At 42.3% G+C, this 6,000-nt stretch overlaps 2 non-coding genes across 2 annotated transcripts; both read right to left on the bottom strand.

The window, feature by feature from the left end:
• Window positions 1-2,506: 2,506 nt before the first annotated feature.
• Window positions 2,507-2,580, bottom strand: TRNAT-AGU (transfer RNA threonine (anticodon AGU)). Its single transcript has one exon. It is a non-coding gene; the product is annotated as a tRNA-Thr (tRNA).
• Window positions 2,581-5,834: 3,254 nt separating this feature from the next.
• On the bottom strand, window positions 5,835-5,908 carry TRNAT-CGU (transfer RNA threonine (anticodon CGU)). The gene has a single exon. It is a non-coding gene; the product is annotated as a tRNA-Thr (tRNA).
• Window positions 5,909-6,000: the final 92 nt, after the last annotated feature.

The following is a 6,000-nucleotide window of genomic DNA, read 5'->3' as shown; positions in this document are numbered from 1 at the left end:
GGTTAAAGGAATGGCAAAAAGAATCCTGCTAGGCTGTACTCATGCTCATGGAGAAAAGGGGGCGATTTAACAAGTCACCATTGGGACTTGAATTTAGCATCTTCTCGTTACTGTAAAGGCGCTTTAGCCACCTTCACCACAGCATCCCATATGCTAGAATACATTCGGAAGTACTGCATTTAGCAGTAAGTGCAACATATTGCTCAGCATTAAGGAATAGAGGGGGCACAAAGAAAGAAAGAAATTGCCTGTCTGGGCAATCTATCTAGAGAAGAAAAGTTATCTTTAGATTTTGATTTCTCTGGCATTTGGAAGAGACCTAATTTTGCTTTGCAAGAAATTCAGAGGTGCAATTAAACTGCAATAATATTAAAAAGAATTTAACATAATAGTAGAAAAATTAAAGACACAGCTTTAAAAAGCAGTACTGTGGACTGTTAAAAGCCCTTTAGAACCAGACGTTTCCCAAAAGTCACATCCTGGAAATGAAAAGGCCTTTGCTTGTGGAAATAAAAAGTTCATTTTCTGCTGGAAGAAGGCCAGGAGAGGGGCAGTCTAACCTCCTTGGAAAGGGATATATAGAGTATAGGAGTAGAGTAACTAAAAGATGAAAAGGCCCTCTATTGAGTCTCATCAGACTTATGTAGAAGGGTGGTAGGGTAAAGAGAAGGGCAAATCTCAAAATGTTGGACGTGTCAGAAAGGAAAAAGATAGATCAATGTAGTAGCTTCATCCAATCCAGATCAGTGGGCTGTAGAAAATGAATAGTATCCCTGCTCAGTAGACAAACAGGTCAATGTTATGTCTACTAGACCTGTATGAATAATAGCATCCTGATCCAATGTTATCTCTTAAGCATTGTACAAATTGTTCACATGGGACTGCCAAGTGGTCTGCATTCTCAGAAGCCATGGGATACGATTCTTTTGCCCAGTCAAAACACCTCCATTGGATAGCCATTTTTATATGTAAGGGTAGCAAAGACAATTCATTGTTTCTTTGTTTGTTTCTTTGGCTTCCTAGAGCAGGCTTTCAAACTGGCACTAGGCTGTGTCCAGGTGATCTTATCCAGTTTTCAGCCAACATTGCGCTAGTTACCATTTCACAATTCCAGCAAAGAGGTTAGTTTGGCCTCAGTATAGCTTGGCTTCCCTCTATTTTCTCTCTTCTCTCTGCCCTAGTTGTTTTGGTTGAGTTCCAAGATAAGGCTTATCTTGAAGAGACCTGCATTGCCCTTGGAAGGCTAAGGGCCTCCTGCAAATGCTGGTCCACCCTAGCCGTGGTCGTATAGTGGTTAATACTCTGCCTTGGGGCTGCAGCAACCTCGGTTCGAATCCGAGTCACGGCACAAGCTGCTCACTTTTCTATTTATTTTTCCTCTATGAGGGAGAGTCACAAAAATCTCTGGGAACAATACCGAGCTATTTCCATGGAGCCAAAACATTTCCTTCTGAAGGCACCACTTGGAGTTGAACCCACGATCTCCTGTTTACTAGACAGGTGCTTTAGCCATCTTAGCCATTGTGCTTCACAGTCTATGCCTTGTCTGCCTGTGTATTCTTCATTTACTCATAGGAACCATTCTTGATGTTACACTGTATAACTCTATATAACTGCTTTATCTCTTTCTTTGGATGTCTCAGGGACTTGCAAAAGTCTGGCTCTTTAGTGAGGAAATAATCTCAGTTCAGATAGGGGGGGAAAAACACAATGGAACCAAGAGGCTAGAATGTGCAAACCTTCATCCTTCCAAATCTGTTAATTTTTCACACAAAAAATCATGAAATACAAAAAAAAATCTTATTTTACAATGAGACACACTTTCTCATTGAGAATAAAAGAAATCAAGACCATTCTTTACATCTTTAGTGGCATAACTGGCTTACATGCATTCTTTATATCTTTTGTGGCACAACTGGCTTACATGCAGATGTTCTTCTTGCCTTGTTTGCTGGTGTAGAGGTATAATTCTTGTTTAGGTTGTAAAAGGTCCCAGGTTCAAAGCTGGCCTTCATGCCTTTTATTTCATTGGGTACTAGTAGAAGTTTAATGTGTGGTTTTATTATTCCTTATCTAAAGCAGCCTAGAAAACTCTTTTGTTTGCTGAGTTGTGATGACAGAGAATACTTCCCATAATCCCCAGACTGGCAGAGGCAAAGATACATATACCCCGTTATAGTGATGAATGTTCAGCATTTTGCATTGTCATCCCAACAATCTTAGGGCCCTCCCACACAGCCATATAACCCAGGATATCAAGGCAGATAATCCACAATATCTGCTTTGAACTGCGTTATCTGAGTCCACACTGCCATATAATCCAATTCAATGTGGATTTTATACAGCTGTGTGGAAGGGGACTCCGTTCAAATATTGAAGGATAGAAACATGCACACACAAAAGAAACATTATTTTCTTTTCCTGTTTTAATGTATCACAACATGCTCTCTGCATAGCCTGTTCAGTAGCTTCCATACTGAAGGGGCCAAAAATAGATGAGTTGTCAAGGCACCACTGGGAGTTGAACCCAGGATCTCCTGTTTACTAGACAGGCGCTTTAGCCAGCTTAGCCATGGTGCCTCACAGTGTATACCTTGCCTGATCACTGCCAAAAGACAGGAGCAATGTGGTGCATTAGTATTTCATGCTGACTTCAGTCAGGAAGGCTCAACAGCGAGGACTTTGTTATATGAACCTGCTGTTATATTATATTCATATTATTGTTGATACTGCATCAAGCACCTTTAATATCACACCTCTTTTAAGTAGCACAGTTGTGCTGATTAACCAGTCTGTGGACCTGCAACCGTATTTTTGTAACCCTGCCTTCCTACCCAGCTGTTGTTCCTTTCTTTCATTAACATTTTTTTTAATTTTTGTGCAATTGCACAATTACAATTTCAACATAAAAGCAAACAATGACAGAGATACATATAATCTAAAAGCAAACCAATCATTTGGGGAATAGCAAGTAGGAGGGGGAATAGTGGGGAGAAGAAGAGAATCTCACCACAATATCACATTACTGTTAGGAGCAGAATATACCAATTTCACTAAGGCTCCTTCCACACAGCTGTGTAAAATCCACAATGAACTGGAGTATATGGTGGTGTGGACCCAGATAATAAAGTTCAAAGAAGCTATTGTGGATTATCTGCCTTGATATTCTGGGTTATATGGCTGTGTGGAAGGGGAAAGTAGGTGATGGGAACACTGAAGGATTGAGAGCAATTTTACCTGTTATTAGCTAGATATGCTCTGGCTGACATACCCAGTGGAGACACTGCGGTAGCAGGTGCCCTCCCACCTGCCATTTCACCGGCGGGGGGTTTCTCCCTCCCAGAAGCCCTGTTGGTGGTGAGAAAGTTCCCGCCGGATGGGCCGCTGGCCAATTCGAGGTGGCCTCTGTTCATCCCCCCCCCCCCCCCCGGATTGGCTGGGGTGGCTGCCCTCTGTGCTTCAGGTAGCCTTCTTAAGACTGTTCAAGGCCATGCCATGCAACGTGCCTTCCTTTTTTTGTGGCAGGCAGCATAGGCCCTAGATCTGGCTTGCTTATCCCCTCCCCCATTGGAGAGGGGAAGCATCCGGTGGTTTACCAAGGGTGCAATGGTAACAGTGTCCTGCTATTGTGCCAGTCAATAACAGCAGAACCCCTGGCATCATCAAGTGGTATCAGTCAGCAGCAAGCTGCCCGATCCCAGATCGGGGACCCATACATGGGGGCCAACCCTGATTCTCTTCTGTAAGCAGTAAACAAGTTGTGGCCTTTTGTCATCCTAACACCATGTGTGTGATGTAATTGAGTTTCTTGGTGAGAGGCAGTAGTCGTTTTCTAACATTGTTGTTAACGGCCATCAAGTCAATTACAATTTATGGCTACCCAAGTCACCCTTTCATCAACAACCCAGTTCAGCTCTTGCAAATTCAGGGTCATGGCTTCATTGATTGAATCTGTATTGATTAAGCTGCCAGAACTGCATGCATACTGCCAGGGTCAAAGTGGTTAGATCTTGGAGTATGACTGAGCCTAGAACCTCTTGGGATCCTTTCACACTACAAGTTACAACATGCTATGATTCCATTTTTATTGCCATGGCAATATCCTATGGAATCTTGTGGGGAGCTCTAGTGCCTTACAGATTGAGAAATCCCAGAATGTCATAGGATGCAGCTTTGAGAATTAAAGTGGAATCATTGTGCTCTGTGTAATATGAAATGGCTCTTGGCATTTTAACCATAACCTCATCCTGCTGAAAGTCTGTCTTGTTTGATTCCAGAGGTGCCTGGGGGCAAATCCCTTTGAACATAGATATGAGGCACAACTACTGTAAGCATAGAATATTTTGTTGTCCTATTTTTTGATCTAGAGGTATGATTTCTGTTTAGGGTGTAACTGTCTGCCTATTCACATTTCATACCTGCCAGGAAAGCCAGCTGTACCTTTCGGTTTCAGTTGCCAGGGGAAGAGACTCTTATTTTCCATTGCAAACCCTTGGCCATGCTTGACAGAAGAAAGGGAATGCTCCACACCCATCTCTACATAGGAAGAGAGTGGCACTATGGAAAAGAATTTTTAAAAACCACAGAAACAAGTTGGATTAGCAGCACTGCTCAGGGTCTTCTAGTTCCAAAGCAGGCATTTTGATACACAAAGTAATACTTTCCTAATCAACTGCTCATCCACATCCCTGCTCCCAAAGGATTTGGGGGAAATGCCAATCTTTTTCTCCATCTTCCAGGTAGTGTGCTTGTAAAAAAAAAAACAGCCACTGAAAGATTTGCAGATCCTGACACAATTGATCATATAGTGGCGGTTGGTTAGTGCTCTGTGTCATGGTCTCAAATCTGAGTAATGACACAATCCTTTCTGTGATAAACCTATCCTCTCTAAACCTGTACTTCCAGGAATAAAATGGATTGTGTTGTGAGGATGGCACAGATTTCTCACTGGGGAATTCTTGCTTAAGATATGAGAGGTCCCGGGTTCAAAAACTCAAAAACCCTACTTTGAGTAAAATAACAGGATCTACCTTATATATCGATTTATGTCAGGAGAGATCTCACTATTTTCCAGAAGCCCCCTGAAAAAAACATATTGGCCACCTAAGTCATGCCCTTTCCTCCCCTCTCTGCACCAAAAGAAGCTTCCCTATTTTCTCCACGTGTTGTCAAATTCCCAAACCATTTTGGACTAATTGGCACTGTGACTGGATCAACATAGGTTTGCCACAACAAATGGGCTGCAGTTTTATTTATTTATTTTCACTAGATGCAGGAATGTCTCCCTTTTTTTGGCAAGAAAAAGGCAATGTTCTCCTCTCATGTCTAAATGAAAAGCCAGGCATCACTGAGAGTGAAATCAATTGCCTTGGGATCGAAGGCAAGTGTGTTGTCAAGCTTAACTCTGGTAGCCTTGTCAACTGCTCTCTTTCCTCCTCATAGGCTCTATTCAGGTTTTAATGAGCTGATCATCTTGCCCAGTGGTTCTCAACCTATGGATCCCCAGATGTTTTGGCCTTCAACTCCCAGTAATCCTAATAGTTGGTAAACTGGCTGGGATTTCTGGGAACTCTAGGCCAAAACATCTGGAGACCCACAGGTTGAGAACCACTGATCTTGCCTGAATGGACTGAGTTCACCTTCCTGAATTCAGAGGAGATCGACATGTCAGATTGTCTATGAACACAAAGCAAATTGTGTTCTTTCTTGTGTTTCTTGATATGACAGGACTTTTATTTTTATGGATGTATTTTACTATCACAGGAACAGCCAAAAATCTGTTAGTGAAACACACCTGAAGCCATACTGCCAGGGACAAAAAAAATGAGTAGCCAAGGCACCACTGGGAGTCGAACCCAGGATCTCCTGTTTACGAAACAGATGCTTTAGCCAGCTTAGCCATGGTGCCCCATGATATATGTCTAGACAGAAAATAAGGTTAAATCTACAAGTTACCAACAGGCACCCTTTCTGTCAACAGTATAAGTTTCTAAAGATTCC

This window comes from Anolis sagrei, chromosome 3 (genome assembly GCF_037176765.1).
Source record: "Anolis sagrei isolate rAnoSag1 chromosome 3, rAnoSag1.mat, whole genome shotgun sequence".
Classification (NCBI taxonomy): domain Eukaryota; kingdom Metazoa; phylum Chordata; class Lepidosauria; order Squamata; family Dactyloidae; genus Anolis; species Anolis sagrei.
Note: the sequence above shows the minus strand (reverse complement) of the source record. Positions and strands in the feature narration are given on the sequence as shown.